Source organism: Hyalella azteca, unplaced genomic scaffold (assembly GCF_000764305.2).
Source record: "Hyalella azteca isolate HAZT.00-mixed unplaced genomic scaffold, Hazt_2.0.2 contig2316, whole genome shotgun sequence".
Lineage (NCBI taxonomy): Eukaryota > Metazoa > Arthropoda > Malacostraca > Amphipoda > Hyalellidae > Hyalella > Hyalella azteca.
The window spans coordinates 396,610-412,806 of NW_025932596.1; the positions used below are offsets into that span (position 1 = coordinate 396,610).

The window sequence follows — 16,197 nt, forward strand, 5'->3', positions numbered from 1 at the left end:
TCTAATGATATATAGTAGCAACTCTACCAAAATTTCTAAGAAAATTAGAACCTTTTACTAATGCATATGCTAAATTTCTGGGCTTGTTTAGCTAGCTGTTTTTAACTAGAGAGACAAGTTATTAAAAATTTATATGAAAAACATGTTTCATGCCCAAAAATTATGTTTGAAAATAATATGTCCCTAAAGAATTTGAGTATCTTCTACAACCAGTCTTTTTTACTTATAACATCAAGATCTTAGTTGATTTCAGGAGCCAAAATATTAATGGGCTTAAAGACTATTGATGCATCTTGACCATTCAACTTTGTTTTAGTTATGACTCTTTTTTCAAACTTCTTCTATAGACTTAGGAGTTAATTACACAAGAAAATAAAATAAAAAATGAAGTTACAGCTTTTGTAAGCATAGTGAATGTGAATGTCAGCAAAAAGCAATTTTTTGGCAACCAATGTGGATTTTTATATTCCATGTTGAGAAATTACAATGCAAATCTTTACATTTCATGTTGAGAAACAACACTGTAAATTTGATTTACACTACAGTTAACTATGATCTTAAACTTATGTTTCATATAGAGCTAACATAAATAGCTTCTTAACACCATCTTGAAGTTTACTTATTCCACAATAAATTAAAATTACCAAAATGTTTCCAAAAAATTCTAATGAATTTTTTTATACCTTTGTTATGAAGGAGATAACTGCTGGTCATTTTTATTCTTATTCTATATCCCCATGATGTGTCTTGAATATAGCAAGTTACAGGACCTAGTCATAATCATATTATTACCAACCATTTTGGTTTTGGGGTATTGGACGGTTTTGAGCATTTTTTGTTTTAAAACTTCTTACCATGAAACATTTCATAAATGAGTTTGGGTTGATTTTGAAGATCTTTGTGAGGACTATGGTATGGCATCTGCAAGAAAGCTTACGTGGTATTTATAAGGTGCTAGACGCGAAAGAAAAGATCCCAAATTACCCCTGGGAACAGGGTAATAAGGGACACATGAAGAAAACCATAATTTTAAAAAATTTGAAGAATCATCTATACTAGCAGTACTCTGAAGTCTTCCTCTTCTTCTGTAGATAATGTAAATTTAGTAAAAATGGCATTTCTATGTTTTTTACTTGGTTTTCCTTTATTGATATATTACCATATCCATCCATTACCATATTATTGCTGTGATATTATGGTATCCATGGACATGCCATTGAGCATTGACAATGACCTTGTCCACTGCAAGCCTCATATCAGCAGCCATATAGCATTTTTTCTGTATTTGTATGTACAGGATGGCTTGTGATTTGCCCCATTTTACTTGGGTCAAGTGAATTCACTATAATGACAAAAAAAGACAGTAAAAACATACCTTTAACAGAAAGAATATTTTAGTGACAACTATCATATTTTTTGGAGAAATAAATCATAGTTCAGGTTAATTACTTTTCATTCTATATTGCCCGGTGCACAATTCTATACATGACATTATATGCACAATTTTGTGATGACTGATGATGCATTAATTTCTCTTGAAGTGCAATTTTTTGCTAATGTAATCAAAATTCTTCATTTTTAATTGATTATTTAGTTAACTGGAGCCTTTGCTAACCAAGGTTCTACTGTAAATGCAATTTTAGAGGTGTCCCTTACTTGTGGGAATGGCCACCATTATTGGGGAGGGAATTGAGCTATGAAAATTCCATTAATAATGTTTTTGAGCCGTCACTAGGTGCAACTTATATGTAAGTAAAATTTTTTAATACAGCTAATATTTTTCTTGCTACAGAGCTTAGCAGAGGTAATTTTCTAAAATCTCACTTTTCACACTTTTTAGGGATTTTTTTAGAGGTAGTAAATGGATGATTTCTCAACTTACTTTATGCTACATAGATAGGAAAAATGTTGAACTTTATGCCACTTTTTCAGTTTTGCAATATTCTAAATAGATTAGCTGCTACAAAATTTATACAATATGTCAGAGGACTGTCCCTTATTACCCCACCTGTTCTTTATTACCACTTTGATGAAATATAATGTGTCTTGAGAGTAAGTTACATGACATAGTAGTCATAATCATAATGCTATATACTGGAGATATGTCTTGAAAGACTATAGAGCAAGTTACAGGACCTAGTCAATCATATTAATAATATGCAGGTTTTTCTAATCTAAAATGAAATGGGTGACAGTACTATTTTAGAAACCAGGTTTTTGTGTGGAGGTTGGTCTGCAGGGTCTGAATTTCCAGCCAGGTCTGATTTTGAGTGATTCTGAGTGAATTACCACTGGATTTTTTGAGCTGGGATTTTATGGATTTGCAAGCTGTGAGTCAATTTCTTTGAGCTGTAAATACCATATCCCAGTCATATGGGCAGTAAACTCATTTGCAAAGTCCTCTACACACGTTGACCCAAATTTCTAATTTTATACTAGAAACTGCAAAAATAACATTACTTTACTTCAGAGGAAACTGAACACTCAATAATGTATTGTTTACATTTTTATTGAAGAGTAAATGCAGTTATACTTCAATCTGATGTGACTGCAACTATGTGATCACTGACCAAATGTTTTGGGTTCACTCATTATGCAGGATATTTTTTTTTGGGGGGGGGGGGCATGATACTGAAATGCAAAAGCTGGAAAATCATACAAAAATAGATATAAAATTAGAGCCACAAAATTTCATAGGTTATAAATTTTATATTAGAGCCGCAATATTTTATAAAAAGTAAGACTTTTCCCAACAACTAGTGCTGAGTTAGAATCAATAGATGAAAGGCTCTCAATGCTGTAATCTATTTCAGCTTAGGTAGATATTTTCCCTTATGATCAGAGAAATATTTTCTTGGCTAGTATACAGTTCTTTTGTCCAATATTTTGTCCAAGATACAGTTTTATCTCCAGCCTTGCTTTTTTCAGTATGCTGTATATGTAATGGAGTTGATATAGGTATCTGCACAAACCAAGCATGGATCACAACAAAGCTATTGAAATGGCAGTCAGGCAGTTTTTGCTTCAGTGTACAGGAGGCATCAAGTTTTGAAAGTCCCTGCCCAACTGGCAGGGACTTCCGCAGGAAGGGAAATCCGCAGGAAGAAATGAGTGACTAACGTTAGCTGAGTGCCAGACGCACAATCAAAACAGCTACTAGATCAGGCACGACATTCATGCTTGTTGTAGAGCTTGACAAACAAATCTTATGTGAATGCAACCAATGCATGAATGACCGGCTGTGCTTACCATGGTAAAATTTCTAATTGGCAACTTCACACTCAAACTTAAATCAACCAAGTCATGAGCATGTGGTTGCCCTTATTTTTTTTATTTTTTTTTATAATTGGATTTGAAGGCTTTGAGTGCTTATGCACTGCCTAGCCTGATCTCTGTCATTAGTTTTGCCCTTATTTACCACTGTTTGTGTGGCTGTGTGATATAACAGATATTTTCACAATTTTGAAGCAACACTGAGTTTTCAAACTAATAATAAACTAATTTTTGTTCTACTAAATAAATAGATTGTTTGCTCTGATGTGCTTTTTCTGGCAATTTTTTTTTCCAACACATGCTATGCCTGTTAATAGCACACGCTTGGAGGATGCTCACCCTATCATGGTTCATGCTAGACTCCTGTCCCCAACAGCATTGCTGCCAACTTGCATCACATTACAGCCAGCCCATACCACATAGGCTACCAGTACCACCTATTAATAAAATCAATAGTTGCTTTGTTACCCAATGGTCTTTGATTATTCCCTGGTTAAAAGAATTTAGATTATTATTGTCCTTCCTGTCAATAATCATTCAACCTTTCAAACTGTGAAAATAATTAACATATAAAATTAGCTTTACTTGAAAAGACATAATTGACAATACTCCACACAAAATCTATCATCCACTGATGAGTGACTTCCAAAGCTTTGTTAAATTATGTAACTTTTAGCTCACAGTATCTGGGGTTGGGTTTCAGATAGCATAGTTCTGTTCCAAAATTTATTGTCCTATGACGCATGGCCATTTGACTGTAGGTTGATTCAACAAGTGGGACAGATATGGGAGGCTTGGTGGCAGGCATCAATCACTGCAAGTCTCTGGCTCACTCCATCCGGGTGGTGTAAAAAATTTTCATGCAATGGCAGACAATCCGGTGGGCTGATTGATCAAATTCAAATTGGTGTGATTAATCTGGTGGCTTGTGAATGATAATGTTACAGTCAAGAAGTGTTGTAGGCTACATTCTTGAGGGAAGGGATCATGATAGTCCATTCGAAGCATGGCAGTGGTGGTCTCTGACAGGAGTCCCACACCAAGGGCCACAGCTATAAACTAAAAAAACTGCGTTGTAACACATCCATGCAACTACATTGTTGCTGGGAGGCATCTACCCATATTTTTCACCCAACCATCTGCTCTCTATATATGAATTATTGTTGAATGAATTAATGTTTTCTTATTGATTAATTATTGTGGAATGTATGTTTTCTTTTTATTCTTTTCAGCCTGTAAATTAATTCTATTTATTGCAACTTGGTCAATTATTGTGATAATGATTGGAGGACCATGCAAGTGCAGTTACTGATCCCTAAATTGACAAGTCACTAAGTGGAACTGCCATAAGTTGTTGGTGAGTCTAGTTAGGTCACTTAGGTTTGATCCTTTTAATTGCAAAGATGTTTTGTAAGTGTCCTATAATTTTGCTACCTGCTAATCTGATTTATTAACTTTGTTTGTGCTTTACTATTCATCGAATGTTTATTGCATTTCTTATGTCAACTATCATTTGCTTGCAATTTATACTTGAATGCTTTGATTTTGTGTATTCATCTTGAAAACTTCATAACTTTTACCAATTCCTTGAGCGGTTTATCCTGGTTCTGGTCTTAGCTTATCTTTGCAAATGTTTTACCGATTTCACTCCAAATATTATAATGTTTGTCGGATTTTTGTTTTTCATATTTCTTGCTTGCTGCATGCAACCAGCTTGCCATAAATTAAGAATCTATTTCAAGTATTTATTGCATCAGTTTTAACATTCAATTTCCTTTCAGGTAGTATTATTATCTAGTTGGACAGGTTATTAATTTTTGTATTATTTATTTTTCAGCTCACCAATGATGGAGTAACTGATAACCCTGTCCATGCTCCCTATCCCTAATCATAACTGATAACTCCTGAACGCAGTTAAACATTCACTCATCACACTGTACCACAACCACCTAATAATTAGATGTTCTGTCATTTATCATTGTCACCATTTATTATTTCAATTTAAAATATAAGACACCAGTCTTTCATTTGCCTTTAATATGCTAGATAGAAGGGTTGTTGCCTAACCAAACTCAAAGTAGGTAACAAGGTTACCTCACCCGCAACGTGAGACATCTACCTGGCGACAATATTTCTTCTTGCTTCGAGTCACCAACTTGTGAAACAGCCTACCTGATAGCATCATTGATGCTCCAAGTTTGAATGCATTCAAGAACAGACTAGACTCTAGTGACTAGAAAAAGCTATGCAGTTGTCTCAGACAAATTTACAGCCAGACTCAGGGCTGGTCTCCAATTGAAAAATTCTCACAAGCTAAACATCACTGTTGAGCAATAATGAATATTTGTAGCAAGTTTCATCAAGCTACATTCATTACTTTGGGAGATATTCCATGCTCACTGAATTTGGAGACCAGCCGCAAGTCCAGCTGTATATTTGTCCAAGATGTGCTATGCAGTAGCATATGTTGTGCCTTGAAATGCCTAGCAGCTTACAGGCTTACAAGCATTGCAACAAGTCAAGCATCTATCTCAATCAATCGTTAGTTATGGGAAGAGGGTACAAAAGGCTGGATCCCTTGTGTAATCAAATCACAAAAAGTACAAGAATTGGCAACAGGCCATGGGCCTATTTCTTCAGTGTTGACACTTTGATTCTATTCTATGACTTACATATATTAGGTTAGCATTATTGCATTATACAGTACAAATTTAAACAAATCATAAAAAGGGTCAATAAAATGCTAAATAATATTGCCAGTCCTCATTTTTCTTTGTATCTTGTTTAAATGTGTAATCTATTATTTAAAAGCATTGCCATCCCAGAGTGCAGTAAGTGGGTGAACATCAAAAGATCTTTGATGGCGCATCAGCAGCAAAATTTATGCCTTCAGAAGATCTTGCTGACACATTTGGATTGAAATTATTGCATTTTAGAAATTACTTTGAAATTATTGCATATTATTGCAAATCTTGAAGACCATACATACACACAGTAAGGTTTCTGGTAAAGAGGGTGGCAAAATACTAGCTATATTATACAATAGAATTATTCATTTACACTTGTACCTTAATGCAATTCCTGTTTTAGTTCATTACCTTTTGAGTGTCATGTGCATCTTATTAATCATGTATCTTGTTTCCCTTGGTGTAATATTTAAGCAAGTTAATGTTAATGGACATGTACAAGTTGATAAACAAGAAGACGTTAATGAGACCTAACCCTTGCAAGTAGATATGTAATGCACTTTTGTTAGTCTGCACCTCTGATTGCTGAAATGGAAGTTCACTGGTTGCACTAGATTCTTTGCTGACCTTCAAAAGCCTGCTTAAGACTCCTTAATGCATGATTCATCTACACTTCTGCTTGCTAATCCCATTCTGATGCTCCATTTTGATGAGTTCAGTTTTTTTCATCTCATTAAAATGTCACCATGCTGCTATTTGTCTTTTCTGAGCTCCAACAAATGTTTTCCACTCATTCATGCCTGTTAATAAAGAATGATAGATGGTTGTCACTGGTTCTCATGGTTATCTTTTCCTTTTACTTCACAATTTTCATTTTGCTGGGATCATGTTGTGTCCACCCTTGAATAACTTTATTTTCTGCAACCCATGCATTTATGACTTAGTGTGTTGACAAAACAGTTTTAAACATCCTCATGACGTCAATATTCTAAGAAGGCTAGTTCTTATGAACGCATTTATTTGATGTTAATGAGTGGTTGATGTAGAGCTACAGTCTTCTTGATGAGAGCCTAAGATCACTTGACCAACTGCTGGCCGTCAAGAAAGAAGATGAAGACCTTCCACAAATCAACCGAATTTTGACTGGGATACTGACTGGAAATTAGTGAGCCTTCTGCTTTTCCTAGATGCATTGGGCCCACACCTATGAGACTTAGTCCAATTGTAAGGATGAAAATTATCAACTGTCATTTTTGTATTCCACATTCAAATGATTTCTTCCTGGTTAGAAGATAGTTCCTCCATCCCAATGCTTATAAACATATCCCTGTATCAGCCTTCCTTGTTTTACCCAGTAGGAACTCATTACCTTGACAATACCTATATAAGATGCTGTAATCCTGGAAGTATTTCAGTATGAACCCAAGATGAACGCGATAATGTTCAGCTCTGCGCTAAAACCTATAATCTGTATGCCAATATATTCTCACTAAGTATAAGTATCTAATCTGTACTTAACTCATGCCTCATTTATCCTCATTCAAGTCTAGGCACCAGAACCTGCCTCAGGTAGTTAATAACTAATTAATAAGCTTAAAACGTGCATAGAAAAGCACGGTGTACGTACGAAACACAACATCGTACATTTTTAGCCCCTGGGATTAATTGTACATTTACTGACTTGTGCAATTTAGTGGGGCCAGTTGTCTTTTATAATCCCTTTAATCCACTCATGAATGCCCCATATATCAGTGAAGGAATCATATTAATGGGTCACGGGTAGTTATATTCGAGAAGTGCAAAATTAGGATTTGCATATTTAAATTCTTGAATTGCATTTCTGTTTGCTTTTTTCTTGCTTTATTTGCATTGATGTTCACCATTTAGGTGTAGTCTGACCTAGTCTGCTTATGCATTCCTGTGCATGGCACCTATTTATTTTATTTGCTTGCCACATACCATTTGCTTTCCAAGTCTGTGCTAGGCCCTAGATAATCATTAGCTCTTCCAGCAGCCCAGGAAATGGCAAGATGGCTACAACCCTTTGGGCATACTTCCTGCCATAAGATAAGAGTGATGGTGCTGATTGCAGCGTGCAGTGAGAATAGAGTGCTTGTGTGTGGTATGAGCGAGTGTGTGAATTAGTCCACAAGCCACCTAGCATCTATCTCCATCCTTCCACCAGTGGTCAAGTTCTGCCTTGCAAAAAATAACTTTTTGGCTCGCACCTGAATTCTATTCAGGGATGGTTACTTCTTCATTTATGGTTGTAAAAACCATAAAACCATAGTTAACCTTGGCTAATGTTTGAGTAAGACATTGTCATTATCCTGCTACAGAGGCTGTTAATAACTATTTTTCCATGTTCACTTTACTAAAAGCTTGTAATTACTTTGAACTACAATGCTGAAAAGCCTCAGTGTGCATTGTTTAGAGCATTTTTCCCAAACCACCAAGTGTGCTTAACTGACACCACTGCTAGTGTTTGATTTAGATTTATTTGATTTATTCAATTATTGTTGTATCCGCCATTTTGTGTTTTGTATTTTGTTTTAGTAATTTGTTTAGTATTTCCATCATGGTGGAATTCTAACATATAGTGCTCAAAGGTACTTGTGGGCGGAGTCATGTCATCTCCCATCTGTGAGTGGGCGGAGTCATGTCATCTCCCATCTGTGATTGGTCGAGAGGGTCATTCTTTCTACACTGTGATTGGTCAATAGGATCATGATATCATCCTCTCCAGACTGTGATTGGCTGATAGGATCATGATCTCATGATATCCAGGTTATGACTGGTTATGGATCATGATGTCATGTTATCCAGGCTATGATTGGCTAAGCAATAGCAGTTCCATTGGTCATTTAACCCTTTCGTGACTGACGGGACTGTGACGTCCCACTCAATGTTTTCTCCATAACTTGCATACAGCGTACCATTCGAGGCATAGCTAACTACAGGGACACATGAGTAACACTCCTGCGCCATGTCAACTCAAAAGTAATTGACTGGCGGGACTGTGACGTCCCGTCCAACGATTTACTTGATAACTTGCATGTAGCGCTAAATTCAAGGCACAGCTAACTACAGGGACATATTAGAAACACTCCAGCACCTACATATGTCCAATCTAAAGAAATATTAATAAAGGTTTTTTTTGGGGTATGTTATTGTATAAGCTATTACACGCGTTTGCCAAAGGAAGTATGTGATATCATTCAACTACTAACAAAAAATATTACAAAAATATTTTTTATCAAATCAGTGATGTCGCAAATTGTGTCACCTACGTTGGAACCATATACTACCGGGATTTTCTAGTCCCAAATATATAATTTTTACCATTAACATATATTTAATTATTTTTTACGGAGATGCAATATTCGGTCCAGGTTCATGATGATTCTGTAGAAAAATACAAATAAAAACTTGTAGAACACATTGCCATCACGAAAGGGTTAAACCCCCTTAGAATTCCACCTTGGTTTCCACGTTTCATGTTTTCCTGAATGCGACTCCTTCTGGCCACATTCAGTATTCATTTTCATGTCCATGGACTCAAGAGCTACAGTCTCGCATATTTGTACAGGCTTATTGGTGTTGCCGGGTCTAAAATGTCTCGTGCCTTAGGTGAGATAAACCTGTTATCTGCTTATTTAACTAACTGGCAACAACCCTACTCTGAATGAAGGAAAATGAAAGACTGGTTCTAATAAATTGAACTAAAATATGGGACAGTAAATAAACACATAACTTAATAAAATTGCAAATGAAATGGTTGTTTTAATTTGTAAAGTGTAGTGAAAGTGAGCTACTTAGTTGCATATAAGGAGCATGGACAGGTGGAGATGAGCAGATATAACTGCAAACAAAAAAAAAATACAGAATAAAAATGCTAATCATGAATGAATGATAACCTGATGGGATGTAGAATGTAAACAAAGCAAGAACCATTAAACTCCATAAAACTAGTAAAAGCTCATCTCCATATTGTGAATTTATTTTTAAAACTAATGAGTACTCGCACGAGGATTGAATTGAAAGGAATCACAAGTGGACAGATAAATAAAGGAACACTGCATGATGAATTGAAAACATAAGCTTACTGGAATTAATTATAACCGTAATCCAATATAATAAATTAACTTCTTCAAACTGACCCATATCAGTCAGAGATGAACACAACCAAAGTAAAATGCAAGGGAACACAAAAGGTTAATATCAATGAAATTAGCAAAATAACAAAGACAAAATTTAACCTAAATTATCAATGAATAAATGAAATAAATTTCTATGACACTCACCCGTGCAACTGAGTGCCCAGGCTGAGATACTGAGTAGGAATCCAAATACTTAAGAGTGATAATTCAAGTTTGCAAATTATACTTTGGTCATCTACACTGAAAAAGATAAAAATATTGAATTTAATTCAAATTGAGTTGGATTGAGAACTGAAGAAATATGATAATTAGTAAAGAAAGACATGAAGGTTGGGCTACACAGCAGCCTAATTTAACCTCCGGTAATGGCTACACCAGTATTTCGGATGGATCAGGATGCAGAGAAGCTTGTCTGGAAATAAGTTGTCATGATGCAGTGTGTTAACAGTAAGGAATATATATACTATCAAAGTTGTTAGGGGCATTTTCTTATTAAAAATTACCTGACAATGCATCTTGAAATTGGCAGCAATGCTTTGGACTAAAAATTCATATATTGGCAACACTGCTTGCACCCTCTGCATTCTGGTTGTCATCCATGTTTTAGAAGAAATTATAAACAGTTACCCCATATGATCTCAGCACAACAAAGGTTGTGAACTTGCTACAAAAGCTGTGAGGGCCTCCCATCATTGTGCAACAACTTTCTAGTTCTGTGCAAGCATGGAAAACATCTACCTTTATGGCTGCGACTAAAGCTTTTCTGCCATTTCTGGAACCACAAGATTTCCGCCAGATGAATTACCTCTATCTAAATAATAATCTAATTGTTAACAAAATGCAAGTTTGGGCCGTGAGATAACAAATGTATTAAAAATTCATCAGGTTGGAGCTGCAAGATTTCAGAAACAAGTAGGAAATTCCAATCCCGGTTCTGTGGAAGTGATAAAATATATTTCAAGAGAATTACCCAATTACATGGTTGAATATAGATATTCCTCCCAAATCTGCACTTGCCTGCAATAGGGTAACTTTGCACTTGTACAAAAATTTAGTGCGTCTGTTGCTGTCTGGGAAGTGAAATTTCCACTTGGGCAAGCATGGAAAACATCTCCCTTTAGGGCCGCAACTAGAGCTTCCTCACAATTTCCGGAACTGCAAGATTCCTGCAGATGAATTACCTCCTATCTAATTGTTAACAGAAGTCCATGATTGGGCCACAAGTTTCCAAATGTATTAAAAATTTGTCACACCAGAGCCATGAGATTTTAAGAACAAGCAGGAAAATTTCAATCCTGCACTTGGGGATTCATCATTCATATATACATCATTAATCTCCAATTTCTTTATCAATTATTCATCAAACTGGACTTTATTCTGTTCAAATTCTGCCTTCTGAATTATTTATGCCATTCATATCTGTCAGGCAGGGGCAGTGTGGAATTCTGTATAGGTAATATATTATCATGTTAACATAAGAAAATGTATCAAAAAATCTGCCACGTTACACCCTCCACTGCAGTGAAAATTGATACACTGAGCTCATCAGAAACTGCCGCGCTTCCAAAATCACGCGTTCTTTGAAATCCAACGCCGTGTTGGCAACGCCTCCCTTAATCAAATTCACTAGTCATATATCTGTAGTTGACAAATTTTTGCAATGAATATGTTCTAAAATAAAAAAATCATACCCACCTTTGCAACAAATTTTCACAATTTGGATAATACCAACAAAGTTTTTGGTATCACACAAAATTATGAGATAAGCTGTCACTCTTTTACTGCGCACAAGCACAGCGTGCTTCCATGAAAACATTTGACATGGCGGCATCACACACTTTCGTTTTGGTTTTGTCTAGTTTGATTTCACAATAAATGGATTTGATCCACATTCCATACCAAGATTTAAATAATTGAAAGTTGTTTTAAACTATAAACACCCATTGATATGCATCCAGATATGAATCTTTTTACGTTTCTGTCATTTTGCCCTATTTTGTCAATATTGTCTAAATACTTCACTTCATATTCCAAATGATTTCATCTCCCATCACAAGTTTTCAAATGTCTCATGTCTTTTAGAAAATGTTGGTTGTTTAGAAGCAGTAATTATTTCAATTTATTTTTCAAATTGAAAAGCGTTTAGTCATGTAACATGTGGCGTATTTCAATTTAACCCATTAATGACAAGAATTATTTACTGAAATTTTTTTTGGTTCTTGGTGAGAATACCTATTATCATTTGTGATGGTAATAAACAAAAAATATGTTCATATATTTATTTTTCGTTGTATGTGAAAAATTATTGCTTGGTTCCATATGGAACCGCTTGGCATTAACATAACGTTTCTTCAAACAACACTTTTTACGATAGAAAATCAAGCAAGGTTATTCATAATGGATAATACGTATTCATAATGGACAATACTGATGATAAATCAATCATGGCAGAATACAATTTAATTTTTAGCATAGAATGCTTCCATTCGTTCAAAATGAATGGGAAGGTTTCCCATTTTACGAATGTTTGTGGGTGTGTTGTCAACATTGTTTATGAAGCACTGCATTTGCAGTGCTTCTGATGTCTCTTTGCTGGCCAATATTGTTGATTGTTTTATTGTACTTCATCAAGGATCAAAGTAGAAGGGTGCACTAAAGACACTTTTATTTAGGATCTCCTGCATTATTGCATTTCCTAACCGATCTTTATGAAAATTTATTGCAATAGCCATTCTTTTTTTTCAAAAGTTTTTTTGAGAAGCCAAATGAAACCAGAATAGATATCACATACGTACAGCTTGATATGAAATGATCTATTGTGTCTCCCACGAGGCACACTGAGCAAAATCGAGTTGCTGCCATCCCAAATCTTGCACCGTTGCACGGTGAGCGCCTACACCGGCATGCCCAATACGTAGCCGCCAGCCGGGCTAGAGCACATTATAGTGGTCTAGGCAACGCAAGGAGCTGTAATCAATGTAAGTAATGCTATCATCAAGGCTGTATCTAAATTGACCACAACCAGAGTTAGCCATTTATGTTTGCCAGTATCCATGCCAATGTCAGCTGAAGGCCAGAGTTAACACTCAAAGAGACTCCTCAAAAGAGAGTATAGAGCAGGAGGACCTGTCAGCACTGCGTACTAGGTTTGCAATCTGATCAGCAATCTCATTTCCAGCAACCCCACCCGGGCCCACTATGACCCCTCACCCAGCAAAAATGAATAACAATACCTCAACATAAATTAAAGACTGCCACCCAAATGACCCAATATATTTAAATATATGCAAAATTCAAAAAAATAAATAAATCATGATTTTTTTATAAAAAATCAAGTGATTTAGCAATCACATGATTTAGGTAATCATTTTGATTTAATCATTGTCAACCCTGTCTTGGAAACTTGGTGGATCAAAATAATATCGAACCATCAAAATTAGAATTCCATCCTACAATATCAGCCACACCCTTTATTCCCATCACCCATGATCCATGCCAGGGTGCAGAGGGTGGATGCAGCGTCGCCAATATATGGGTTTTTAAGCCCTAAGCATCGCCGGGTAATTTTAAGATGCATCGCCTAGTAATTTTTAATGAAAAGCCATTTACGCTGAGTAATGAAAAACTATTTACAAGCCACAAAGTTATTTACAAGGTTGCATGCACGTGTTACCCCAAGTAACTAATTTTACCATAAAAACAGTCCGATTGTACAGCAAGTGTCAACTGAACATGTGATAATGCAGTCTGACTGCTCTAATGTGACCGCAACTTAGTCTACAGTGTGGAATTCTGTATAGGTAATATATTCTCATGTCAATATAAGAAAACGTATCGAAATACCAACCCTACCACCGCGTTACACCACCTTCCACTGCAATGAAAATTGATAAATTGAGCTCATTTGAAACAGCTGTGCTTCCAAAATCGCGCGTGGTTTGAAATCCAATCCCGTGTTGCTAACGACTAATCAAGTTAACTAGTCGTTTATCTGTAGGCTAGCGGACACATTTTTGCAATGAATACATTCTAAAATAGAAAAAAAAACACATCCAGCTTTGTAAAAAATTTTCACGATTGGACAACACCCACAAAGTATTCGATTTCACACAAAATTATGAGATAAACTTCGACTCTTTCACTGCGTACATTCACATGGTGTTTTCGGTTTACTTCTCACAAGATGGTGTCACACACTTATGTTTTGGTTGTGTCTAGTTTGATTTCACAATAAATAGACTTGATTCACATTCCATTCTGAGATTGATATGATTGAAAGTTTTTTTTAAATTATAAAAACCTATTTATACATTCCAGATTTGAATTTCTTGCCCTATTATCTTGAATTTATCTTGATATATTTACTTGAAATTCTGAATTATTTTGTCTGCCATCCCGCGTTTTCGAATGTTTTGTGTCTTTTAGAAAATTTTCGTTGTTTAACATGGGAAACTATTTCATTATATAAAACATAGAGCACTGCCATATAGTGCATTAATAATACAATTTAATTCAATAAAAATTAATTTTTAATTTAAAAATATAATCAGATTTTTAATTCAACATTTTTCTAATAGAATTTAATTCTACAGCATGTACCATCTAGTAATAAATAATAAATTTTGATTTAGTAAAATTTGATTTTATTTCATTTTTCAATTTAATTTAATTCTACAGCTTTAACCGGTAAAAATGAGCATCATAGGAATCAGAGTACAACTGTCATTCATACATCACAAATTGAATGACATTGGATGGATTTGATAGGTATTTTATTAATCCTGTTTATATATAAGAACGGAAATGATGTTTCTATTTCAGAATGATAATGGAAATGTTTCTACTATTTCAGAAACTTTTCTTGAATACACTTCCAAAAACTAAAGTTCTGTAATCAATGGAGTCTTTGAAATGACAAAATCTTTCAATTTAAAATTTTTAGCTATAAGAGTAAGATCGTCATTTGTCAATATGAGGAGCATTCATTCGTCATTCCTGAGGAGCTGTAAGGAAAAATTTGTTGTTTTCTATATAAAAGGATGTTTTTCAATTAAAAGAAATGCAATAATTGATTTTTGGAAATATGATGTTAAAATTAACGATCCGTATTAGAATTCAATAGACGTTACGACTTACGATTTCAGAATTATCTTCAGAATGTTTGTTGTCGTTCGTTTGATCAAAAGTTTTCGTTCGTTTGATCAGAAGTTTTTGTTCGTTTGATCAGAAGTTTTCATTCGTTTGATCAGAAGTCTTCGTTCATTTGATCAGAAGTTTTCGTTCGTTTGATCAGAAACAGAAAAAGTTTTTGTTCGTTTGATCAGAAACAACATAATTATTCATTCTCTTGCATTAAGTATCCGAATGATTAGTTAATTCGTAATTCGTATACAACCGTATACGAATTAAGTATACGATTGATCATCCCGCTAGATCACCGGTAGCGGGAAAGAAGCTAGGTACCTATTCAATTGAATCAATTCAGTAGCAAGTTAGCTCACGTGTTATGAAGTTCAGCTAGTCTGAACTCTGAATTGTGTGTTTAAGGGGACCGGCTACCCTAAAATTTTCAATTATGGCGTTTTTCGGTTTTTGTGCTCATCTGAAAGCTGGAATTCTGCTCTTTCCAATGGTACCACTGCCATCGCTATACGCCAATATTTACGTTCATGACGTCTCTTTAAAGGGAAGCGGGTGGGAGAGTTCTTTAAGTAATTAGATATAAAGTAATTAGCTGCTGAAATCTTTGAATATAGTTTCTACTTGAGTTGTGCTGCAGTTACATGCTTAGTCTCATCTTAAAGCTGACATTCTGAGCTTTCCAACGATACTGTTGCGATCCATGTACGGCAATATTGACGCAGATGGCCGGGCTTTAATGGGGGGCGGAGGGTGGACTTCCTTCACTAAATAGACCTAACAAAATTAGAGCGGCAAGACTACATATCTTGGTGTATCTGGCATCTGAGCTCAGTTACCCTCTTAACATTGTACGTAGAGGTGCGCTACAAGTTGCTGCTAGCATCCTTGAGTGGATTAAGCTACAGAAGCCTGTAGTTTGGTATCCATGCTACATT

General features: G+C 35.3%; 1 protein-coding gene across 1 annotated transcript in view; it reads right to left on the bottom strand.

Moving 5' to 3' along the window:
- LOC125179506 (zinc finger protein 90-like) overlaps nt 1-16,197 on the bottom strand; it is a 36,454-nt gene that overhangs the window by 16,009 nt on the left and 4,248 nt on the right. The gene's annotated exons all lie outside the window — the stretch shown is intronic.